The 16,402-nt window shown below is 31.6% G+C and overlaps 1 protein-coding gene across 4 annotated transcripts in view; it reads left to right on the forward strand.

The window, feature by feature from the left end:
- dop (microtubule-associated serine/threonine (MAST) protein kinase dop) overlaps positions 1-16,402 on the forward strand; it is a 64,423-nt gene that overhangs the window by 712 nt on the left and 47,309 nt on the right. The gene's annotated exons all lie outside the window — the stretch shown is intronic.

Consider the following 16,402-nt stretch of genomic DNA (forward strand, 5'->3'; position numbering starts at 1 on the left):
TATCTTCCATACTTTATTCTGTATTGTTGCTTGTTTTAAATGATTGTTAAACATTTTTATAAGTTACTAAACTACAATATATTGTAGAAGTAACTATAGAAAAGTTAACAAAAAACACTTTTATAAAACAGTATTATAAAACATTTGTTTATAAAACTAGAGCATGTTTATAAAAACTGAATAATAATTATAAAAATAGATGTTTGACTTCATTTGAACAAAGAATAACTGTGGGAACATTTACTTTTTAATGTTTGATTTACAGTTAAGCTTTCTATTCTCATAATAACTGCCATTATGAGTCTAGTCATTTACATTAAGAAGTCTATATTAATAACTTTAATTTATATTTTCTCTTTACATGATAATGTATACATTATAACTAAAATTAAAATGACATGGTAAAAAAACCTGAATTGGTCAACAAAAAAATACCTACTACTACTTATGCAGCAAGAATTTAGTGTTAACAAACTCCATTTTCCCCCCATTTTCTTCCCAATTTTTAAGACATTGAATGTTGATTGATGGAATGCAGAGTAGGAAAATAAAAATCCCAAATGGATGTTGATCAACTGTGCCATGTTCTACAGTAAAATAATAATATTCGGACATTTTGTCTATTTATCATTAGTATCTGTAGTGTAATGGAACCATCTAATTATATTTACATACACTACAGTATCATTACTCTTTTAACATTGGTTAATTAAAATGTATTATTATTTACAAAATAAAGTATATTTATAAATCATATATTATTATTATTTACTAAGCAATTACAATTAGGTGACATTTTTTAATCATCACTTTAAATACAAGCCTAAGTTATATCCAAGTTTAAACTAGAGGCCAATTACATAAAACTACCATATAAGTGCATTGCACTAGATATGTGGGCAAGACCTCATGGTGACCATATATGCCAAACATAATTGTGCCTCTGCCCTATCAGTCCCCTAAACAGTGTATGTTTACAATCATTACCCATACAATAGCCACATTTGTTTACATTTATGTCAACCTATTTTACTGCACTGGTTGTATTTAATGCAACATTGAACATTTTTGTTTGAGGTTTGAATTTATTTAAAGTTGTATAAATTAGTCTAAACATAATTACTGTTAGTGTAGTTTATAAAATGTTAATTCATAATATATATATTTATTTAATAACTTCACACTGTATCCTGTACATAGCAGAGTAGGCAGACTAAATCTGGGAACTTAGTGTTAAAACACTTCTTTCTTCTTGAGACACTTCTGTCAATCGTAGTGTAAACAATACAATCAAATTTATATTTGCAAATAAAATCCTCTATCATTTTGATGCTCACATTTAAAATAAAAAAACAAAAACAAGTAAGGGTTATAGTTTTGTTTATACTTATATAAATTTTTATCTAAAATTGCAGTGCTAATAGCTCACTTACTGTAAGATGATGTAAACATAATATAGATTTCAGATATAAATCAACGTCGGGCTTTGGCCTTTGTACCAGAGCGAAGAAATGAAAATATAATTTTATATAAATATTTCATGTCCTCGAGGGCATAGAACTCTCAACTGTCGCATTACCTCAATATATGTATTTGGATTTAAATGTTATATATTGGAGATAATACAATATCAAATAGCTTTGGCCTTAGATTAAGATGCTGAAATCGCCGAAGCTTGTATTATATAAGCTTTTACGTGTATTTCATGTAAATTATGGATAAGTGGCCTTATAGTAAAATACGTGAATACTTTCTTTTTGTGTTTTTTTGGAGTCCCGCTATATTCAAAATATTTATACGTTTTCTAACATATTTTTTTCTATATTACTTTTTTATTCTGATCGAAAGTTGCAGAGATGCAGAGACGCGCTACATTACTAGTATTGAACGAAGGCGCGTCACCGGAAAACCGGTTTTATATAACACATGACATGACATTACATTGTTTTAATAGAATTTGCAACAGTTTGCACTGCTTTATCCTGTTTATACGAGTAGATAGCTATATTACTTGAGGCCAGTGGATGCGCAGGGGTACAATTGTGTGACTCTAAACGCGACGGGTCGTAAGTTCGATTACCACTCAAGAAAAATAAATAATATTTAATATTTTCATTTCTTCGCTCTGGTGTCGAGGCAAAGCTTAGCGTTGAGTTTTGCCACTCAACACGCAAGGCCCCTAGAATTCAGCGGAAAATGGGAACGGAAGTGTCTTATTGCGAACAGAGTGTCTTAACACTAGGTTCCCTCTACCTAAACTGCTATGTGGGGAATACAGCTTAACTTACTTAACTGTTAGTCTTACTGTACACAAGAATTGTAGTTTCGATGCTGAACTAAAAATAGTAAAGAAAATAATATTTTTTAACTTTTAAAGTAAAGTTTAAAATAGTTATAAGTATTTAAATATCAATAGAATTTATGAAGGTCGCGGGCGTACTATACGTGTTGTGATATTTGCAGAAAAGATTATTCATAGTTTAAAAAGGCCATGTAAAATAACTAGAAAGGTTTTTTTAACGTGCACACTTTTCCTCGCTTAAATACACCTTAATATGAAACATAATATATAGAAACTTGAGAACGAAAATTAAGAAAACCTTTTCATAAGTTATACAAAAGTGTGTGAGCCCGTTGGGGTGGTTTGACAAAACTCAAGGGCTGTAAATTCATTTTACACTTCACTATTTTCATTTCCACTCAATACGCAATGTCCGATTAAATTAGGCGGAAAGTGGAGATGAGATTGACTGACTTAACGCCCTAGGTTCCCTTTGTCTTCCCTGCTGCATGTGAGATACAGCATGAAGCTATTTATTATTATTTTTATAATAGATTTTTTTCATAAATTTGTGTCAAACAGTTTTTTACAAAATTTATCTAAGATAATATTAGACGTAAATATAAAGGAACTTCTCTTAAATAGACTGACTCTCATATTGTTATTTGTTAAGAAATAAGAATAGGACTCAATTCACCGATATTCGGATCCGTTGCGCAAACTGTCGTGACTCTAATGTATTTTGAGTTCGCAACACCACGATCTATGTGGAAAGGTTGGTTGTAGTAGTTATATACTTTCGTTATTTATATATTTTGAACAAAAATTACATTATAATACTTACTAATTAGGCTTTGTTTTTCATTATTTAAAAATAAAAAAAAATACAAATATTACATTATACGATGGTTCTGACTTTCAAAACTGATGAACATGGGATGCCATGAACTGAAAGTAAAAAAAGAATGATTCTTATATGCATCGGCGCAAATATGGGAACGAGGGAAGACGTGCAGACATGTCTGTATACCAAAATATAAAACACCACCATGATAACTTGTCACAGTCTAGGCGGAGAATCGATTATTATACGCCCTAAGTTAGATGGTGAGATTTATGCCACAACATAGCCACACTCGACAGCCCCATCATCGAGATAAAGCAAAAAAAGAAACTTGAAGCTTGAACAACTCTTAACAAAGTGAAATAAAAATTAATGATTTTGAATTACAAGTTCAGTATCCTAATATTTCCACTTTCTTCGCTGGAGGCAAGTCGCGGCGTTGAGTTCCACCATTCAACACGCAATGTCTCCAGAATTCGGCGAAAAATGGGGTACGAAGTTTTTTAACACTAGGTTCTGTCTCCAGAGACGGTAGGGTACGCACGATAGGGGACGGTACGGACAGACAAGGTGGGCTGTGTACTCAAAAAAGAAAAAGTATCTTCACATGTAAAATGTTGATTGATATGCACGAATTCAATGTAAGGTGCATTTACTTTAATGACTTGAATTGATTTATTATTATTTGTTACAGTTTTACTTTAAGCTTTGAGACAAGGGCTTATATTAAATTACTTTTAATTAATAGCTTCATGCTGTAACTCGCACACAGCACGGAAGGCAGAGGAAACTTGGGAATCTAGTTATAAAATAATCTGCCAAATTCATCAAATTTACTTTATTTAAATTATGTTAAATAGTAAATTTGTGTATAGTATTTTAGAAATTTATATGTATAATAAAAAGACTGATAATTCTTCTGTCCATAGGTTAGGGCGATATATCTAGATGGAGTGGGTGGATTCTACTGAAGTAAGAACTAAACTAATATCTAACTTCAGCGTTGCGCCTACGATGTTTGAGTTCTTATATAGATACTCTTTTATTTATTTTGCTTCGTAAACTATTTATAAGTTAGTCTCTCAAGGATTGTAATAACAATAGACATTCTTGTTATAGTTTGCTAATATACGTTAGTTTTGTAGGTATCACATATTTTTTTAATTCCAGCCGCAGGGACACAAGTGTGTGTGTAAATGTGACAGGTTGTGAGTTCCATTCCTACCGGGGTAATGAAGTATGTAGCATCCTCGCTCTGGTAACGAGGCAAAGCGCGGAGTTGATGTTTCTTCCAGAATTCAGCGAGAAGTGGGGAACGGAAATGGAAGTATCGTACTGAAAATGAACTGTCTTAACACTAGATTCCCATGTGCGAGGTACAAATTGATAAAGAAATATTTAGATATGAAAATGAACATTTTGCCATAACAACAACACTAACCCATAACGTTCTGGTTTTTGAAGAAGTATTTGATGACGTGTGTCCATAGTGTTTTTTTTTTATTATTTTATTATTTAATATGCTTTTGTAAGCACTCCTAATAAAAACTATAACTTTTGTTATACATAATATTGAATTTATGGTGTTAAATTTCGCTTTCGGGCAAGTCTAACTTTCTAACGTCGACGGTTGACCTAAAATATTTACATTTTATCATCGGAAGGCGTCATTAAAATGTTTTGTTTTTCAGAGCGAAAATATTCATTTTAACGGACAAAAAATGTTAAAAGATAGTATAGGGCGAGTACCTCCTTATAGAAGTTCGAGGTTGGTCCTCCTCTGCCTTTGTACACGGGAATTAAGCGAGGACCTAACTTTTTTATTAAAATGAAGTCTGCCAGTTTTTGTTATTGTAAACTAAATATATTTTTTGTCATAATACTCTATAGGAATATATTCTTACTTTTGTTTTTTAAATTATAAATTAGATATTTTTATTAGTGACACTTTTGTGTGCCTTTCTTTATACGACATCTTTTGGTTTGATTTCGAGTTAAAGAAACGTTTAGATATATATTTCAAATGACGACATAAAAAGGTAAAAAAGTACGTACGTAATATTAAAAGTACTTCCTAATCATTCTTTGTATAATTAATACGACTTGACTACATGACACCTGACACTGGTCTAGTAAACTGTGAACTATGAAAATTTATGTGTTTAGCGACAATACAAAATTATACAATTGTGTTTATTTTTTATTGTAAATTCATGTTCAAAGTATTTTTATGTAAATAGATTTTCTTTTAAAAACATATGTCCAATGATTACAAACTCTTCTCCATTATTTGTTATTTTACTTTTAAAACCAACAATGTAAGCTTTCTAAAACTATTTTCTAATTATAAACTGGCTGAACTGGTGGTGTCACCTGCTTTCATACGAGAAGAAAATGTTCGTATAGCTTATCTTAATTCTATAGAACGTATACGTGAGAATTATTTAATTAAATTTAACTCGTACAATGAAGGGAAATTTATAAAAATAAACAATCTCTAAAATAATTGAAACGGAAAATGGAGAAAAAAATAAAAAGAGTCGAAACCTATAACAATTGAAGTCATCCACGTTCTTTTTGATTTATCAACCTATCGATATTAGTATATATTATCATAGATATTACTTCTCTTGTATACATTATAAATATTTGCATAATATAATATGTAATCCTATATCTTATAAAACAAAGTCGCTTTTCGTGTCTGTCTGAACTTTCTAACTCTTCTTCTTCTAAACCACCCAACGGATTTTTATGCGGTTTTCACCATTAAGTCGAGTATTTCTCAGGGAAGGTTTATATATAGTTTATTATTTGTACATTCTTATGTAAATTAACATAAATACGATAAATGTGTCTAAAGTCCTACCCGTTGAGACACTTTCGCGCATGCGCTGCTTTAATGGTAAGTACTACATGAAAATAATGTACTGGAGTATTGTTCCTCTTAATAAGATCTACAAAAAAATCCGCGACAGCATATTTTTATCTTTTAAGAATAACGTGTAGTGATCATATTTCTGTCTAAAAATTGTAATTTCAATATATTTCTTATTGTGAGGGATATTTTTCCATAATGATATTAATCCTTATCCTTTAAAATACTTAATTAATTTTCTACGTTAAACGAAGATAAAATTTGCTTTTTAAACTATTTCGAAATTGCGAATAGTATTAGAGAAAAACGCATTTAATTGTTGACACATCCCGCCGTTGACACATCAGCTGTGCCGACTCAAGTTTTACTTATCCCTTACTCTCAGCATATAAATAAGTACATTAGTTACGTTCGCCATTTAATGTAGATCAAAACTGTCTTTTACTGTTTTTTCATTTTAATAAGTACTTTAGAAGTTGTTACAATATCAAAACATCCTTGCTGCGAAACGCGCCCCGCGACGTTCTACTTATACAAGCGCGTCATGAGCAGTCATCGGTGGTTCAGTGGTAGAATGCTCGCCTGCCACGCGGGCGGCCCAGGTTCGATTCCCGGCCAATGCATTCTATTTAATTTTCCTCACAGGCAGCCACGTAGTGCTTGCTTTTCATCAGGGACAGAATACCCTCTTCAGCATTAACCACAAGCTCGAAAAAAAAACCCGCCCGCTATAGAGGCATAGCAACGAAGATTTAGATTCGTTTGCACGTATTGGATTTGAATTGGAGTTGAATGTATTACTTCAGCGCGATATATTTGGTTCATATTTTTTGTAGTAGTTATTAGTACCTACTAATAGTAGGCTTTTGTTTATAATTTCTTCCGTTTAAAAATAGTCATTTAACTATCTAAAAATAGTCATTTAAAAATATTTTAATAAGTACTTGAAAAGATTAGTAGCACAGATTTAAAATTACGGTACCTACTAAAAAATCCTTGCTGTGTAAAACAATTGGAAAATCCTTATTGAAACTACGAAAATGCGGGTTGCATTAGAGTTTAATTAATTTTCACATTATCTTAAGTGCTTTGCAAACATACATTATATGAATAATCCAGTAGTAAAAGCGGGCGAAGCCGCAAGGGGGTCGCTAGTATATATATATATGTATATATATATATACATATATAGTGATAGTAATAAAGTTACTTAATCGGATTTCCGCCAGAAACAAGATCCTTAGTAAATCTCTCCCAACGCTACCGGATATGAATGAAACCGGTCTTCTATTATAGATGAATAATATAGTATAATTTGAATTTGTAATATATAGTATGTGCTTAGAGTTAAGATAATATGCATAAAATTAGTATTTTATCGTCCTCTTTGTGTAAATTGAGTCCGCCGTGGAATAGGAATGTCCACTTAAAATATTGAATTTTTTTTTTCCCTAGTCTGGCAAGGCAAAGCGCATAGCATTTTCGCTTTGAGATAACAAATATAAAAAAGCAGCCTCATAATTTTTCCCACATAATAGGGATAGAGAGCATCTAGTGACACTTCGTTATCCCAAACATTGCGTGTTAAAGGGAGAACTTAACGCCGCTTTTTGTCTGGCAGAGCAGAAAGCAAGAAATAAAAATAATTCATGCCCCCTATTGAGGAACGAACCCACAGCCATCGCTTCTACAGTCAGATGTTGATCCACTGAGCCACAGTGACTTCAATATGAGTAAACAAATAAAACTGAGAATTTATTATGGAACAAACTATTAAAAGCAAAGTGGCCAGTTACGTTTCTAAATGTATATCGCTTGATCTTCACAAAGGTCAGCGTTAGGTTATGCATATTTGCCGCTAATAGTGCCATCTAATACTGGGATGTATCCAACAAAATAATTGATACTTAAGTAATCGAGCGATGTACTACTCAGTAGGAGTAGTCCAGAAGAATATATGTCTGGGAAAGTGATGATTATATTTAATATGTTGATATGTTAATCCGCATATTTGTTATTTTGTGATAGATGTTCTTGAAGTTTTTTACAAAGATATAGGACTTGCTTAGTCTATATTATTGTTTAAGTTATTTCTATAAGTAAGTATAAGGTTTTCGACATCTACTACAGGTTTGTTTGATGCTTCGTTCTACCCACTATGTAAAAACGCGGAACGTCGTCTGACTAAACGCTGTTGATGTGTATTCGATCCCCACTCGATGAAATGATTATATATTTTTTCTATTTCCATTCAATATGCAATCTTTTAGTAAAATGGAGTGATTAACTATTAGTTCCCGCTGTCTACCCCCTGCGAGAAAATGCGTGAAGCTACTTTTTTATTATTATGATGCAGGTAGATAACATAAATACACAGTACGTAATGTAATATTGTTATTATCAGTTCTTATACATGGATGTATGATACAAAGAAAACAGTGTTTTTATCAATAAGGTATCCGTGTCACATAGATTGATGGTATACGATAATGATATTTTGTTTTGTTAAAACCACTAGCTGCCTGTCAGCCAGAGGTTAGATTCGATAACGTAAATAATATTATTATCAGTTTACTTTGTATGTACATTTATAAATGAGAATATGAATAATTATTTAAGAATCATTTTTGGACTAATTTTAAACACGTGGAATAATGTTGAACTAGGAAATAAAAAAAAGCTATCTGTTAGATGCCACTAGCATCTAATCGGTATTGGGAGATAGCTTAACTCTTACCTTTAATAAACCTCTCAGTCACTGACAACCTTACAATACTTTTAAAAGTAAACATTGTTCAAAAAAGACTTTTTACGATAAAAATTTTAATTTTAATCAAATACGTATACTGACATTTTTTTCTTTGTATAAGTATTGAATCACGTTGAGCTGTGGCCTGATTCAATAATTGCATTGTGTAAGTCAATATATATTTTTAATCGATTTGCATTTACTTAATTGAAATAAAAAGTACCCATATATAGCGTGCGTGGAAACGACAGTTACTGTAGTACAGTGTTTCAGTGTTTTGTTGATCTAGTTGATAGGAACCACGCATGCACGTGATTTCGTCAAATATTTGTTTATTATCACAAGCATTCTCCATCAATATTGATTTTACAATCGATAACTTTGATTAGGTTGTGATTTAATAGTTTATTATCTAGCATTTTATTATTTATTCCGGAGATATATGTATAGATAAATCATCTCGATCTTGAGATGCCTTTTTCATTCATAGATATATATAATTTAAAATAGAAAATGGTCCCTTTAGATCTCACACTTGAGAGCGGTTTATAAGTAAGGGCCTTAATAAAATCTGTCTCTATAATAAAATGCTATTGAGACTAGAGTATACTCATTACCCGTACTAAGTAGTAAGTGTAAGTATAGAGACGTAGACGTACCTAGTTAACCTACTAGAAACCAAGACATTTTAGAGCCCAAAATAGACTAGACCAAGACAATTATCAATCTCATACATGAACATGAGATCGAGACAAGCTGGGAAACTTGGTCGATGTATCTAGCTAAATTTAAATGTTTTTAAGTTTATTCTTTAGGCGTATACCAGATTTTTACTGGTTTACACCCTTTCACGATAAATCTTGTTTCAGACTAACAAGAACGTCTTAAAAAATATCCGTTGCATTCATACTTACGCTGAAAAGAGAACCAAACGATAGCGCGATTCAGAGTACACTCAGCGCCATCTATTGATCTAGATCTAGATGAGACTATGATATATTTTTTTATGTAAGACAATTGATTGAAGTTAAATTCTTAATTCTTTCTTACTTATTGTTTTAAGTATGGGTAACCAAGGCCCGCATATATAAATCTCTCTCAACTCAGAGATCGATCTCAAGATCGATATATTTTATTTTATGTATAGCTAGTAAAAGGAAAGTTTAAGGAAAGTAAAAGCGCATTAAAAATCTCGTCTCAGACAACCTAGTCTATAAGATTTTTGTAAATGTTTATAATGATGAATATGCATCGTTCCACACGGAAAACAAAGTGACACGCCACTTTAAATGAACATTTATTCTTTTTATCTATCAGTGTTTATTGAGTTATCAACTTTAATACTGATACCGAGCACGGCTATATAAAAGGTTATAATTGATTTGTATTATCACTAGACGGCGATAGCGCGGGACAAATGGGCGGCGAGTGCATTCGCCTGATAACGCTTGTTCATCATACCTATATAATACGTAAACAAGTGTTTCTACAAGTAGAATATTGGATGTTGTCTTTTATTGTACTTTATTAGTCTAGTTTAATTTTATTTATGACACTGATACTAAAGGTGTAGGGTACATACTTACTATATTTTTATTTTAACTTGTCTAAAACAAGTCATTACGTTACTGATTTCACAGACAAAGCCGCGAGCGGATGGCTAGTATTTTTTAATTTAAATATTAAGTGATAAAATTTTTATTAACTTGTAAAAAATATCTTAGAACATATAGTGTTTGTATCCATCATTATAATAGAGACATGTTATAAGGACAGTAGTAACACCAGCATATCTAGTACCAATCAACTAGGAACCAGAAATAATAAGTAATTACATTAAATAGATACAAGATTGAATAACAAAGTAGCCATGCAATGTGATTGAGAATTTTAGTTCAAGGTCCGTCAAACCGTGGCTTAGTTTCGGCTTACTGCCCTTCACGCCTGATGCCAATATAGCTTATATACTATTAGAGTATATCTAAAAGTACCTATATACTTATTTATTATTATTTATAGCTTAAAATTGAATCAGTATACTGAGAAAATAATTTAAAAACTGTTGAAATTGAATTAGTGCCGTAAAATTGTTATTTTAAATTGTCGTATCATTCAAGATATTTTGTTATTTGGCTTCACGCTGTATTTTGCACCTAGCAGGGTAGGTAGAAGGAATCTGGGAATCTAGTGTAAGGACACTCCGTTCCCATTACGATCCTTTCGTTCCTTACTTGCCACTGAATTTTGACCGAAGCTTTTTCCTATTTAAACTATTAGCTTACAAAATTGTAAAGGTACAGCGGTTGCGGTGTTTCTGATTGTGTGTGTTGTTAAAGAGTCAAAACTCATTTGGGAGATGATAACATATCTAAAGGGAAGTATTACTAGACTAGAACTAGACTTTATATATTCCACATAAGTATTTAACCGAATATTTTACTACTCAATATTTCCATATATTTTAGTAAGAAAGAGCCACAGGAGGTCAACAGTTTCTTTCTAAGAGTGCTTATGTTAAGGTTGATGTTAATGATTTACTTGTATGATGGTTATTTATTTTTATATTTCTTTAAAATATGCATTTTGTAATGTAATGATAAAGGTATATAATATGGAATAACGTGGTGGTGGTGCATAGTATAGAACGAGGATAGGGATAGCAGATTCAATACCATTTCAAACATGTTCAATATTGACATATTTATGTTATGTTTTTCATTGTATCTTTAAATTAATAGAAATTATATTAAGTAACAATTTTATATTATATTTTTTTATTCTCCGTTGTTTACCATAAACCCCATATTGCACTTGACGTGAATAAATTCTTGAAACCCCTGTTTCGTTACATATTGCGAGCTGAAGGCAATGACATGTGTGTCAATGTCTCACTCATATGTAAGTGTAACTGACTGCTGAACTGACAGCTGTAATCTATAATGTATAATGATACCTGCAGAACCGTATAACTGGATTATAAAAACTATTTGTTTTCATTCTATTTGAACCAATCTTCTTTCTTTTAGCATTCGTAACGAGGTAAAGAGCGGCGTTAAGTTGCGCCACTCAAAACAATGATTCGTAAATACGGCGGATACTGAGAACGGGAGTGTCTTAACTCTAATAACCTATGTTTCCTCTGCTTATTCTACTAAGCGTAGGATCAATTCAATACGTGCAGCTAAAAAAAAAAATATTATACACCGAGTTCCGCCACTCAACACAAAATGTTTCGAATTCAAGTAGGGAATGGAGTATGACATAAAATTTAAAAATGCATATATGTATTGTTAACACCGATAAAGAGTGAAACTAAAAAAATCACTTGTAAAAATTTAAATATTCAATTTTTATTTTTTTTTTAAAGTAGGCACTAAAAGCTTCTTTCTATTCGTTAGGTCAATCAAAATGATTACCGTGTACGACCTATACTAAATGAAGACACTTCACCTTAGTTTATTTGCGTTGAGCAAACACGTACAGAATACGTACGTACGTGATGTTTATTTGCTAATCATTTATTTCTTATATCATTATATAATATATATTATAATAAAATATAATAATTACATACTAGTTCTGGTTGGGTTAATGTGCATTTACAGCAATAGTATTGTGATTACTATAGAATATAATATAATAAAAGAACTGGCTAGTTTTAGGAAGCACTGGTTCAAATTGAAAAATTCTTTGTGTTGGATAGAAACGGAGGAATGCTATAGTCTATATTAGGTATATCACGTTTAAGTTTCCATTGATATCCTATTTTCATTGACCACGGGGCAGAAGGCACAATAGTGGCTGGTTTTTACATAAAAGAAATATATATTATAATCGTTAGTTTTATATATCAAATATAATATTTAAATTCATTCACTAAGCTGAAAATTTTTATTTTACTGTGAAAGTTTAAACAAAACCAGCTCAGTAGTGTACAAGATCAGCCCATACTTAAATAAATAATCTTTTATTTGAAAATATTATAAAAATATAATTAATTAAATTACTTAACTTGTATTACGTGATTAAAAACACTACTATTTTTAGTTTTATTCGTTATATAGATGTAAAGATAATAAAATTTAATTAATATTATTTGCACTTACATCATACTGACGTGTGTCATTAGCATAGTAATGAAATGTATGTAATTTATTTATGTTTTGACTCTTGTATAGGTACCTACTGTACATGTTAAATGTATAATTAATATAAATAAATTGTATGTTAGTTAGTAAATATTATAAAATTGGTATAAAAAAATATTTTTTTAGAAAATGTATAATATTTTTCTAGAAATATTTTATTAAATAAGGCGGGAATTGAGCCCGCGCCTCTTGGATACCGTCCAAGCGTTACTTCCCGCTACCCAAAGAATTATAACTTTCATTAAAAATATTGACTTAACTTCGGTTTGACTGCTAATAACTTACTAGACGTGGATGGTGGATGATGTAGATTGTGCGGCTGTAAACGTGACAGATTGTGGGCACGATTCTCACTTACGGACATGAAGTATTTAATATGTTCAGTCCTCACTTTGGTAACGAACCACGCTCAGCGTTGAGTTCCGCCAAAAACAATGCCTCTAGAATACGGCGGAAAATGAAAAACGGGGTGTCTTAACGCTAAATCTCCAGGTTCCCTATAAAAAAATAAGACGACAGAAACGTTATAAAATAACTAAAAAATACTTTGTAGTTAATTTTACCTTGTAACTATTAGTTTAATACTAGAAAACAAGTAACGTTAAATTAAATACAAAAGAATCGTGACGATATAAATGATTAAGGAACTGGATTGTCATTAAGCGGCGTAATCGGAGCGTGACTCAGAACAGACAGTGCACAGCAGAAACGCCATGGATATTAATATTAATTATTCTAATAGCTCTACATTGTTAATGTTAATGTAAGAAAGCGAATTAAGAAAAAGAACGAGAAAATAGCTTCAAGTTATATTCTGTATATAGCAGGGTAGGCGCTTCACGAGCGTCTGTTTTCAAGATTTTGCGTGTTGAGCGGCGAAACTCAACGCCGCCCTTGTCTTGTTACCCAAAGTGCGGAAATAAAAATAATCTATTTCCCCGACAATTGGCAGTCGAACCCACAACCAAATGGAAGAGAGATAAAAAATGATGAAACCCTTTGTAGTGATAACTTTTTTAGGGTTCATTATAAGGCTACTTTAAGAAGGAACAATTTTGAAAGTCAAAACATCTTCGAATATCCTTATTCTTAGAAGTATAATGCCAGTTCTCAATGAGTGCAGTCTTCACGCTTGTAAAAACGCTTGTACACGGCAAGTGAAAGTAAGCCTTATTTGATAATTATTAGGACTTTTATTTGCATATCACGTACAATAATTGTTTCACAAGACGATTAACCACAATAAGAAGTATTGTTTATTTACAGAGTGTATTTCATGTTTTAAAAGTAAACTTTTTAGCCTGTTTTGGCTCATGTTTGTTGTGGATTCGATTCGCACTGGAGCAAAATTGTTGTTAATACTAGGTTCCCTCTGCATGCAAAAGTTTACTTTTTTGTAGCTTCTTAGTGTATCCCGCATATAGCAGGGTAAACGCAAAAGGAAAGTAGCGTCAACACTCACTTTCCAGTAGAGGAACCCACCACCATACTTTGTCTGGATATCAGGGCAAGGAAATAAAAATAATAATCAAGTTATAGTTGACTCACCCAGTTACTAAGTAGTTAGTATGCTCGTATACCTCAATATGCCCTGCATTATCCGTACAGTTCCGTAGAAACCGTGGGTGAGTTGAAGTGAAACCACGGTGTGGGTCGACTTGGACGCGATCTTGGCAATGGTACAGCTGCTGTGGAGGAAATCTATATATTTTGTTCATAAATGTAATACTTATAATTATTTATGATGATAGTTGATGTAATAAATAATAGCTGTTTTCGTATTTATGTTTGTGCAACCGTTTTTAATAAGTATAAACATGAAGTATTTTTTTGTTTCCTTTCATTTTAAAAGCTTTTATTTAACTTGCAATGTATGTATGTGTTTTGAGTATTTAGAATAAACTTATTTTAACACATTGTAGGTAAATTAATAGAAAATATCCGTAAGATAATAGTACTATTAATATATTTATTTTGTGCTTGCAAGTAAGCAAGTAATAAATGGTCACATGTGTGTTTGACTGATATTATAGGAAATTATACACTGTACATATATAACTTTATATTAGCAGGATAAACTTTTAAAACTAATTTCTATACATATTTCACTTCAAGTCATTTATGGTGTTGAAGCGTCAATATTGGTTATCACCCAGCGAGTCTTAGTGCTAATAACATCGGCGAAGGTTACCGTTTCGTCGACTGATTTTATATGAATTGATAGGTTGGAATTTGTTTTATACTAGTGCTCTAATTTTCGTTGCTCGACTATTTTACAATAATATTGTTTTTTTTTATAAATGGCAATTGCAATTGAAGAAAGATTATGTAATTTAACTATAATTAATGGCTAATTCTTCAATGAGTAGTGCGTAGAGTAGAAGTCAATAATAGTTTTATATTATCAGACCCAGTGGTAAGTATATAAAAATTACTTATATATCACATATGTATGACATGACAGTCGATTTTAATTTGTGATACTATCGTGTCAACTAAGTTGCATCACTTGACTGCATTCGCTCCTCCTTCTACCTCCAGTATAGCCCGATATCGTGACTGCCATATTTGTATATTGAATTTAATCTTACTCTCGTATCAGATTAACACGTGGGCATTATCTCGTGCGACCTCATGTTGATCTTAGTATGGAAATGTTTTGTTTTAATAACAAACAGGTTTGCATTAACCTTTTTGTTTGGAATTTTATATGAAATGTTAGTGAGAAGATGTGGTTTGTATGTGTATAAGACCTAATGAAGAATGCTTAGAGTATATTATGAACCTTTATTCTTCATTTAACCGCAACAAAAAAAAATATACTAAATACTACGTATTTTTATTATCTATCTATTTATCTAGGTATTTCTTTTTGTATTATATATTTCCCTTTTACGATGAAAATCACACATGTTTTTTCTATATAATGACAAGATAACACGGTTTTTCCTACAACACGGCATATCTGTTATGTCCTAGGTCAGTTTTAGATAATAGTAGAGATAGGTTATATTTCACACCGTGTTTACCATTTGGCTCGCCGCCCATTATTCTAGCGTAATAATTAATTAATTGAGCGTATTGTGCGGTGTGACACGCTGTCATAGATATTTGTCACGGCTGCTAGTAGGCGTTGCCCCAGTTTTATATTACTTGTTGAGTGATCGGAACGTTTCAGGCCAACTTTCGATCACTATATCTGTTGTAATCTGTTGTTGATGAAATTGATCGACATTGTGTGTACCATAGGTATTGTAGATTAGTTAGTAGGTAGGTACCTAAAATATGGATGATATATATCTTTTTTTTAGTTACATTCTGTATCCCGTACATAGCAGGGTAGACAGAGGGAAACTCGGAACCTTGCATTAGGACACTTCCGTTCCCAATAACCTTATAATGGATATTATACAGAAACGATATAGAATGTTTATATAATGTCAGTAATTTGTACTACTGCCTATTTTATCGTAATATTTTTAATTTAAGAATTATCCTTTTG

The sequence above is a fragment of the Heliconius melpomene genome, chromosome 18 (assembly GCF_056956725.1).
Source record: "Heliconius melpomene rosina isolate 202511_hmr_F chromosome 18, ASM5695672v1, whole genome shotgun sequence".
Lineage (NCBI taxonomy): Eukaryota > Metazoa > Arthropoda > Insecta > Lepidoptera > Nymphalidae > Heliconius > Heliconius melpomene.